Source organism: Miniopterus natalensis, chromosome 3, assembly GCF_054644295.1.
Source record: "Miniopterus natalensis isolate mMinNat1 chromosome 3, mMinNat1.hap1, whole genome shotgun sequence".
Lineage (NCBI taxonomy): Eukaryota > Metazoa > Chordata > Mammalia > Chiroptera > Miniopteridae > Miniopterus > Miniopterus natalensis.
Window position 1 is genome coordinate 49440190 of NC_142083.1, and position 10446 is coordinate 49450635.

A 10446-nucleotide genomic window follows, 5' to 3' on the forward strand; every position below is an offset into this window, starting at 1 on the left:
GCTGCGGTCGCTCGCGGGGTGCGGCCTTCAGCGCACCGAGCACCGCTTGGGAGCACAGCTCCCGCCGTCCGACCAGGTCCCTGAGCGCCCACCCGCGCCCGGGCCCCTCCCTGCGCCCGGCGCCACCCGCGCGTCGAGGCCCGCAGGCCACCGGGAGAACCAGGCCTCGCGCCCAGATGTGGGCCTCGCCTCCCGCAGCTGCTCGCGCCCGCACCCAGCCCGGGGTCGGGTTCCCGGGCCTCGAGGGAAGGAGTGGAGGGGCCCCGGGGCCCTTACCCCGCAGCCCGATTCGCAGGGCGCAGAGTCCTTTGGAGAGAAAGCGCCCCTCTGGGGTGAGGACAGGAAGAGAAGCCCGGGAGTGGGGCCCCTGCTGCAGAAGGGACGGTGCCCCCCCCGCCACTCCCCCCCCCCGCCACTCCCCCCCCCCCCGCGGCGCCCGGGACCACGCTGATCCCAGCGCTCAGGGGACCAGGGGCTGCCACAGGCACCTCGGGGCCCCGGCGGCTGGAAGACCGCAGGCCTCCAGAAAGCCTCGGGGACCTGCCGCCAGGTCACGGACGGCATCCCGGCCTGGAGCCCCTGAGCCGGAGCCGCTCGGCAGAGCTCGGCCTGGACCCGGGACCGTGTCCCTGACCCCGTCCCTGACACGGCCTTGCAGGGCCCCCTGGCTGGGGCCGTGGGGGTCACGGGGGCTCCACGGCTAAGCGGCAGTGAGTGCGGACGCCCTCGACCTCGCAGAGGGAGAACCACCCGAGACGAGGTCGGACGGGAGGGTGGAAGGACACGGCCCCCCGAGGCGGCCCTGCGCCGCGGGCTGGGACCCTTAATTGCATTTCTTCAAGTCCTTGACCCCAAAGCGTCGCCCCGTGACAACGCGCGCCTTCCCCACAAGAGGGTTTGGGGAGATTAAGTTTCTTGGGACTCTCGTCCCTGTTATGTGGGCCCAGGGAGGAGGGCAGAGAAGGGCAGCCGCCCAAACACCTGCGATCTCTCAATGCAGTAAAATACGGCCTGTGACTGGAGTCATTCCTCCTCCCGTTTCCAGAGGGAGCTCAGGGCGGAAGCATCAAGGTTACCCCCTCTCAACGCGTAAACGAGGTGCTCGCATAACCTGCCCCGGACACCACCGCCTGGACCCGGAGGGGGCCCCTTTGCAAATAGGAAAGGCGATCTGATTTTTTTATTTTTTTTTTCATTTTAGTGCTTGTGTGACCCTGAGTTGGGGGCTTGAGCCGTGTAATACACCACTTTGGCCCTCTGGAGACTACACTAGAACTGAGCAAAGGGAAATCAGGCGAGAAAAGGGGAAGGCGCCCAGAAGTGGCGGACCGAAGGGGAGTCCGCGCGTGGTGCGCAGGCCGCTCTGACCCGCGGCGCGACCCTGCAAATCTCAGGACGCTCTGCCCGGGGCTCTGGGCTGACCCGCAAAACACCGCCACGTGCTCAGGGGCTGCTGGGCTCAGGCTCTGCGGCTCGGGGCCACACACACACACTCACACACACACTCACACACACACTCACACACACACTCACACACACACTCACTCACACACACACTCGCACACACACTCACATACACACACTCACACACACACTCACACTCACACACACACTCACACACTCACACACTCACACTCACACACACTCACACACACACGCACGCACGCACGCACACACACCAGCGCCTGCCTCCGTCCTAGCGCTGGGGTTCCTCTGAGGCTGTCCCTTCAGCGGAACCCCGCGAGTTGCCGCCGAGCTCGGCCACTTGACCGTTCCGCTCACCCCGGCCGAGGGGGAGCTCTGGCCGGGGGGGAGGGCAGCCGGAGGCACCAGTCCCGTGGGCACCCGGCCCCGCGCGAGGGAAGGGCTGCTGGGATGACCGAGCCCCGGGAAGGGCGGCGCTCGCCCGGCTCCGGGCTCCTCCCCGCCTCTCGGGCGGGTCACCTGCGCCGCCGAGCTCGCCGGGTCCTCGCAGCGCCCGGCTCCCTGTCACCGCGCGACCACCCGGGCGGCCGGAGCTGCGCGCCCTGGCGGTTCCCAGGGGCCGCGGCCCCGAGAGCCAGGGCTCACCCCTCCCTGGCGCCCCTAGAAGGAAACTGCACGAGGGCGGCTTTTCCTGCCTCCGGGGCCTCCTCCCGCCCTCCCACCCAGCAGCGACTCGCCAGGGTTTGGGGTGGTTGGCGTTCTTTTAAAAGTATATCAAAGGATCACTGGCGTCTCCCGGACAAGTCATTACGCCTTTATCCCCATCAATTAACCACACCTCGGAGGGCTGCTATTAGGAGCTAAACTGAGCTGCAAAAGTAGATATCCCGTTTCAGGCAGATGTTCCATCCCCCGCTGAGGTGCGCGGCCGGGGGGACCCGGCGGGCAGCCTCTGCCCAGCGGCCGGAGCCGCGCGGGGCCGCGCCGAGGACCCTGCGCCAGGCTGCGAAGGCCCGCGCCCGCGCTGCGGGAACGGGCGCGCCGGGGGTGGGGGCCTCCCTGGCTCCCAGGCCTCACGCGCTGCACCTGTCCAGGGGAGGTGACTCCACAGCGTGTCGGGGGAAACACCGAGAGCGGACCCGGGGCTTTTGCACAGAAGGGGGCTGGGGGTGCGGGAGGCAGAGAGCACAGCAGGAGTTTACCTGGCAGCCCTCCAGCGACACACCCTCCTTCCTCTTCCCGCCGTCCAGCCCCCGCTTCCCCGGTACCTGGCCCCCAGAACCCCGTGTGGAGGAACGCGCGGTGCCGTGGGGAGGCTGCGTATGGAGCTAGGGAACCGGGACGGAAGCGTGGCGTTGAAGACAAAGGGGATCACCGGGGACCGCCGCGGCCTTCCGCCCAGATGTGTCTTCCCTCCTTTCTCACCCCCCGTCAGTCCCCAGGACTTGGGGCACGGCTGTCGCACACAGCTGCGAGACCCTGGAGGGCCGAGGCGGAAAGGGACCAGAGGACGCGGCCCTCGCTGCAGTGACCCAGAAGTGCACACATGCGTGGGGACAGCTAGCGAAGTTTGCACAGGGTCACATCTCTACACACACGTGCTTACAGCTTTTTCCGCTCTCCTCCCGACAGTGGCCGCAAATTTAGCCAAGGCTAAAGGAGATTAATTTCCCAGCATAATCCAATTAAAAGATTTCTGAAGTAATCTTTTGCAAAAATGAAAAGAAAAAAAAAAAAAAGTGCAGGGCTAAAGAGGGGACTGGTTTTGACGACAGTGATTTATCGCCTGGGCACAGCCTGCGCTGGTCGCTGCCTCTCCTGCACAGGCGATTTGACCAGAGCATCCCAGCCCGCCTCCAGTCCAAACCGTCGCCTCTCTGAAAGACAGCCATCCATCACGCCAACCTGGGCCCAAGACCGTGCAGGCGCTGGGGTTGCTTACAAGCACCAAAGACTTTTTTAAGTGCTATTAGATTTATGGTCTCTTTTTCGACGCCCATCCAGAGTAATTAGCACATATGTTCTAAATAGATGATAGTTTTGTGAGCAATAAAGCAATTACCCATCGTTGAAGCTGACAGTTCCTCCAACTAAACTCCAACCAGCAGCTAATTGGAAAAGTCATTTCAGCTCCATTGTCTGCAATTAGTCCTGCTAAACTACTACACCCCAACTAGCTGGTTTGAGGTTAATTTATTCAGTGTTGTATTTGCACGGAGGAGCCATTGCCACAAAGGGATTTGCCTTTTGCCCCTCCGGACTGTGCCCTGGGACCAGTGGAGCAGGTGGGAGCTGAGAGGCCAATATTTTGGGGTTGGGCTGGTTCCCCAGGGGAGGAAGCGTCTGGCCCCGCCTCAGCTTCAAGGTCAGTGTCCAGCAGGCTGAATGCAGCTGACAGAGAAAGCCATTGTTTCTCCTGCTGGGCAGTAGCTAAAGGAAACTGGTCAGTTCCCGCAACCAAAACCTTAGTTTAAAAAAAAAAAAAAGCAGAGAGGAGGTGACGGCTCTGAGTGCACCTCTCCTCCTGCACACCCCTTCTGATCCTAGGCCATGAAACTGTCCCTAAAGGATAAACGAAGGTTCAAAACCAGCCAAAACAGCAAAATCCCAAGCCCTCAGCTGGAAGAAGGGCCTCCAATTCTTGGAGTGGTTCAGGGAGAGAAAAGGCTAGAAAGGTCAGGAAGCCGAACTTTTGCCTTCAGCCTCTCTGAGCACAAGGCCACTGCTCCCCTTGAAACTAGAGTCTCTCTATGACTTTTTTCTTTGTTTTGGTTTATTTTTTTTCTTTTTCCCTTCCTTCTTTCCTATCTTTTTCTCTCCTTTCTTAAGTTAAGCCCAACGGGTCCAAGATTTGTGCACAGTGAGTGGAAAAAATGTGTTAAACGTTGGTTTGATGTCCCATCGGAGCTTCCAAATATCCAGCGGCTGGGATTCTTCTACTTAATTTAATCTTTATTGGACAGGGCGGCTCCTACCTCCTATTCACCAGGAAACCCCGGGAAACTATCCGTAGGTTTTCAGAATGGAGGGAGGGAAGGAAAGAAGTTAAAAGGGATTAATCCTCTCCCACCCAACCTCGAACTTTGGAACTGTGATCTCTGGGGGGGGGGGGGGGCTCAAGGTCCCAGCCCAGACAGCCGTGGGTCTCAGCATCTGCAGCAGGGGGTGGGAAGGCTGGCAGGTTGAGATGGGGACCTGTAGCCCTGGTAACCAAGTATTCCCTGACAGGAATTTATAGCTAAGTGTCCCAGGCTCTGGGAGCAATTCGAATTTTACTCAGAAGAATATAGGGCTTGGGGGGGGGGGGCGCTTCTCAGGAGGTAAAGCCCAGTGCTTTCAGTCCTAGAAATCAAATGTCCTTTTCTGGCTAGCCATTCATACTTAACAACCTGAGGGCTGTTTCTCCTTTTTGAAGTAAATATAACACCTAAAGAAGACAACTTAGGTGGTATTTTAGTCAGCATATGAGACTTAACTAAAATAATTCTAATTTCAAAACAAATTGTAATCAATTGCTCAGCTTCAAAGATTTGGAGATATAAATCTGTAGTAAGAAAAACTATTAAGTTGCCTAATGTCAGACTCTTGTTTTCCACTTACATATTGTGTTTTAACCAAATCAATTCCAAGAAAGACCCAAAAGAAAAAATGTTGGGGAGAACTTGAAAGTAATAGTCTCGTCTCACCCCATCACCTCCCACCTGTCACACAATCTCCACCCTTGAAGAGAAACCCTTCCGTCAGTGTGGCTTCCAGTTGAAATAAGATGTCTTCACTAAAAGGCTGTCCATCGTGTTCTCAATTATTTGCTGCTTTTCTAGAAGCATCCCGAGAGCGAGGGTAAGAAAAAGCTGAAGGAAGGGCCAGCTGAAAGCATCACCTAGACTTGGTAGGGACTCCTGATATGGGCGCGTGTGTGCATACTGTGTATAAGGGCAGACAGAACCCTCCCGATCCACAGCCCACCGAATGTGTGGGAGACATTTACATAGACATCATGCACCCCCAAAAAGCTCTAAGCACGTGTGCGTGGAGATGTCGTCTATGCAGACTTAGCTAGCTGTCCACACACATGCATTCACTTCTAAAGGCAGTTTCGTTGCTCCCATAGTTTCTTTCCATTAAGAGCGATTAGAAGATGTCTATTCAAAGTTGCTGATCCAGAGAGAAAATAAGAGTAGATAAAAGGAGATTTCAAGTGACCTCCTTGTCCCTTTCACACCAACCTGAGCCCTAGACTAGCCAAGGATCAACTGACACAAAAGCCCTTTCCTTTTTCTTTTCAGCTTCAGAAGATTTCATGCAAACGGTTAACAATAAAACATAGAACTGTCCTGGAGTTTTGTTAGATCATGCATTTGGAATACCTCATTAACTCCTCCCATAGATGGGCTACGTTTATTATCCACTTCTGAAATGGGTAAATGAAATATGCATAGCGTAACAGAGGGCCCAATTATTTACTGCTCCGTGGGGTTTGTTTCAGGGGTGTACTACAGTCATCCTTGCACATCTAAACTTTACCTAAATCCCCTCTCTCCTGGCCGATGGAGACTGATGGAGGACACTGTAATAAACATATCTTTCCACTGACAGTTTAGAAGGAAACGTTAGGTTTATTATTTAGATCAACTTCCTGATAGGTAGATACAAGTGAAGCATGACGGTAGTTACCAACAGATCTGCTGGCTCTGTGAGCCAGTACTTTCCCACTAGTTTATTTTATAGGCAGTGAAGAAAGTGACATTAAAAACTCAGACATATTTGAGCAGTCCTTAATCGATGAAGGTCCGACTCAAATCTACTTCTGATGGGCTAATCCTGTAGTAAAAGAAATCTGTGTTCTGACAGGTAATTATTAAGGAAAATGATTATATAGTGTAGTTGATGGTATTGTCAGGGTACTTTAACAAGCCTCAAACTCATTTCAAACCCAAAACTTTTCATCCGAATCCAACCCCTTTTCTTTGGGAAGAGGCTTGCAGTCTTTCTTCACTCAAGTTGGGCATTTAAAATACGTTTTATAACATAGAGGTCTCCAGTTGCTTCTTTCTTTTTTGCATAAATGCATTTAGCTAGCTATGACTTGGTTTTTACAAAAAGTAAGTATCTGCCCTCCCCCTTTCACTGATGTGCTAGGAATGATTGTCACTCTTCTTCCTATAAAAGGCTCATTCTGCATCCAGAGGTCAATACTCTCTCTCCTGACATCCTCCCATGGCTACTCCTGGGCCTTGTGACTTGGGACCCAAGCAGAAAACCAAAGTGCTTCCCTTATCTCTGTCTTCCAAAACATGCGCTTTAAATGGCCGGTTCGTGATAGAAAGCTAAACCTCTTCTAAAGTGAAGCACCTATCTCTGGGTGTTTCCACCCAAAGGTGTCAAAGAAGAAATACCCAGGCTACCAGAGTGACAGTGAGTATGGGAGTCTGCTGGATCCCAGGTTCACCTATGTGAACTGCTTGAGCGCAAGCAGCGAGGCAAAAGCCACTCCCAACTTGGCCTTTCCACCCTTGTTTTCATGTTGTCAAAGAACAGAACTTTTTACTGCTGGGAAGCCACAGACTGAGTTCAATCTTTTGGGAGGGGAGTTTCTGACATAGGCGAGGCTTTTGTTTGTTTGTTTTTGTTTGGTTTTTAATAAGTTCAAAACATTAGGCAGGCATTCCAGTGGGTCTCTCCTCCCTTTTCTTCAAAATATCTATGCAAGACCATGTTAAATACATCTTCAACTGCGTCCTTCCCAGCCTTAATCTCATGCCAAGGGAGACTAATTGATTCGGCACCTTTAAAATAAGCTCTTTGGGAAAGGTCTGCAGTAAGATCAGAATAACTGACCTTTCTCCCAGTGATTGCAGGCATGTTCATCTCTCCAGATGGGCTTGATAAAACAGGGTTCTTTCTGTTCTGTGGTCTCACTAAACAGAATAATACCATTTTTAATGATTTAGAGGGTAGGGAAGAGGTATGGGAGAGAATTTTCTACACATATCTGGTCATTTGTAGGGTCTCAGGGCTCTTGAACTAGATTTAGAAAACGTTTTTACAAGGACACCTTTGTTCAGTGTAATTTACCAAAAAGCCAAAATGAATGACCCAGTGAGTTTGGGGAAAGCAAAATACCAATATCAAAGAGGTCATAGGATTAGCAAAGAATGGTTCAGCATTCTTCAAAAGAAAGATATTGGGGAGGGGGATATTCCTCAGTTGGAAGGTCTGCTTAGATCCAGACTCTGGGGCCTGGAATGCAAGTCGACCCTGTACGTGCAGCCACAGATCTCTGCTTCTCTCCTCCCACCAGGTCACAACTGTTTACTGGCTGGCTGGCTAGGAGAGATCAAGGGTTGTGTGGAAGGTCTTTTATAAGGTGATTAAGGGCAGGCCACGACTCTAGCAATCCAAAAGGGGCATTATAAGCCTGATTCCTCTCTCGGAAGAGAGGGATTCCTTCTCTTCGTTTCTTTGGTGGACCACACTGGAGACTGCACTGAACTGGCCTGCAGGGAAGAGTAAGGCAGAGGAAGACGTGAGAAAGGAGGCCCAGGAGTCCAGGCCCTCGCGAGGCTTTTCCGGTCCCTAAACCGGCCTCACCAGGAGAGGCCCTGGAGAGGGCCGAGCAGACACGGCCGCAGGGCTGGCGTTCTCGAGCAGGGCGCTGAGGAAAGGGCCACAGCGGTCTGGGTCCAACAGCCAAGTCCACAGGCTGAGAGATTCAGTTCAAAGTCTCACTTGTGCAAAAAGGGAGACAGATTTGAAGAGAGGACGGGTGAAAGATGGGAGGGAAATTGCAACTGCGTTTTCTGCTTTCTGCTGCGGCAGCTGTGTGCCTGGACGCGTGTGTGGAACTGCACAATTGGGGGACCTACATGCTTCCGCAAAACATGACCACTTTTCTATTCGGTGCCCTACCGAACAAGAGTATCATCATCCCCCGATTGAGCGCAGGGAGCACAGGCCCTAGGACCGGTGCTCCGGGTTGAACCAGTAACAGATGAAAGCCTCGTAGAGACTAAGCCAGAGCCCCCAGGAGTCCCCAGGACCCCAAACCCTCGGCGGAAGCCATTTTGCTGGTGGGGTTGCGAGCACTGGTGGGGGCGCTCCGCGGGTGTGAAGACGGGGTCAAGGAGCACAGGGTCGGGAAGAGAAACTGAGCCCCGAGTGCCGCTTGGGCCGAACGAGTCCCCGAAGGGGACAGCGCCTCTCCTCCAAAAGCTTAGGTTTCTTCCTGCCCCGTTTCGCGACAAAGTTGGTGCATTTGTTCCCCTGCTCGGAAAAGCCGAGGGTTTGCACTGCTCCGAGCACCGCCACCCCAGCATCCACCCTCCGGGCCCCGGGCCCGGGCTGTGTGCCCCTCCCTCCCTTCCTTCGGGAGGGGGCAGCGCGTCTCCGCATCCCTAGGGTCACGCGGGATCCCAAGGGCCTCTTCCAAATTTGGAAGTTCAGTGCGGGGCTGGCAGGAGGGGCCCGCAGTGAGGGCGGGTGCGCGCCGCCGCTCCCGTCAAGTTTCAGCTCCTTCTCGCGCCAAGCCTCGCCCCCAGCCTCCGCGGCCGCACCGAGGCCAACCCTGCTCCGCCGCCTCGTTCCCGCGCCCACCAAGCCGGGGGGAGACGCTCGGAGTCGGCTGCCCCCGCCCCCCGCGCGCCCGCCCCGCGCCCGCCCCGCGCGCCCTCTGACGCAAACGCGCGCCCCTGCCCTGCGCGGAAGAGAGCGCTGTCGTAGGTTTAATTCAGGCTCTTCCTTTCACACACGCCCCCTCGGTCCCCACCCCCGCGAGGTGACCCCCTCCCCGCCCTCCGCCCTCCAGCTCCGGGCGCGGAGGCTGGCGGGGCTGCGGGGCTGCGGATCGCGCGCTCTCACCGCCGCCGCGCCGCCGCGGGCTCTGCTGGGGAGAGCGGCTTGGTGTCCCTTTTAATCCGCTGACACTATCGCCCACATCAAACAGGCAGCCATCGATCGTGTTACGTTAGGGGATCCCGTTACTAACGGCGCCCGCAGGTGGGCGGCCAGAGCCGAGCTCGCCAGGCCCCGACCGCAGCCCGGCAGCGTGCGGGCCACAGGGCCGGGCCCGCGCGACTCTGCCCCCGGCTCCACCGCGGCTCGAGCTCGGCAGCGGCGGGGCGCAAAATCTGCCGGTCCCCTGTCCCCCGTCCCTCGCCCCTGCTCTGGAGGCCCTGTCGCTGTTTCCCCTCGGTTGGGGGGTGGGGGGTAGAGGGTGGAGTAGGGGGGAGACCTGTTTTGAATTTGGACTAACGCTCGGCTGCAAGATCCTCAGCTCCGCGGCGGCGCCGCGCCCGCTCTCCCCGCCTCCGCGCAGCCGGACGGAGGCCGCGTGAGGGCAGCTCCCGAGCGGCCCCGCGGAAAGTTCTCCCGGTCCCGCCCCGGCCGCCCGGACCCCGGCCCCGGCCTACGGAGGCCACTGGAGCCGGGGCTGCCTCCTGGCCTGCCGGCGCGGCGACCCCGAGTTCAAAAGAAACAATAATCGTTGCGTTACTTGCCTGATGGGCAGGACTTGGCGGAGTCTCGCTTCCGGTGCCCACGACTCACAGTCCAAGGTCCGAGGGCGGCTGGGCCTGAGGACCCGGCGTGCAGCGGACCCTCGAGTCCCTGGCGCTCGCTCTCGCCTCCGCTTCCACGCGCCCGGTCTCTCTCCTCGTTCGCATTCCTCCTCTGTCTCCCTCTCTGCCTGCTGCCTCTCGTGCCCTCGCCTGCTGTCTCTGTACTGTATGGGGAGTAAAATTTAGAATGTATATAGAGAAAGCTGGTTCTTGTTCTCTCTCTCTCTCTCTTTTTTTTTTTTTTTTTTTTGTCGTGTTCGTTTCACCTTTTAACTGACCAGGAAACGTGAGTGCGTTTATTTGGGGAGAGGGAGAGGGACAGGGCAAGGAGCCCCTGCTGGCCCCCGTCGCCTCCTTTCCACCAGCCGCGTACAATGGGCCGCGGCTCGCAGAGCGCATTGACTGTCTCTCCGTCATTCGCGCTGGAGGGGCTGTGGGGCAGGCACGCAAAAGCCTTTATTCTGCT

General features: G+C 56.5%; 1 long non-coding RNA gene across 2 annotated transcripts in view; it reads right to left on the reverse strand.

The window, feature by feature from the left end:
• Positions 1–10073, reverse strand: part of LOC107539610 (uncharacterized) — a 105012-nt gene extending 94939 nt beyond the window's left edge. The window contains exon 1 of one of the 2 annotated variants that reach the window (XR_001603422.2): positions 9921–10073. This is a non-coding gene — a long non-coding RNA (uncharacterized LOC107539610). The remainder of the gene's footprint in view (positions 1–9920) is intronic. The other variant, XR_015714257.1, reaches the window with a different exon arrangement.
• Between the last annotated feature and the right edge of the window lie 373 nt (positions 10074–10446).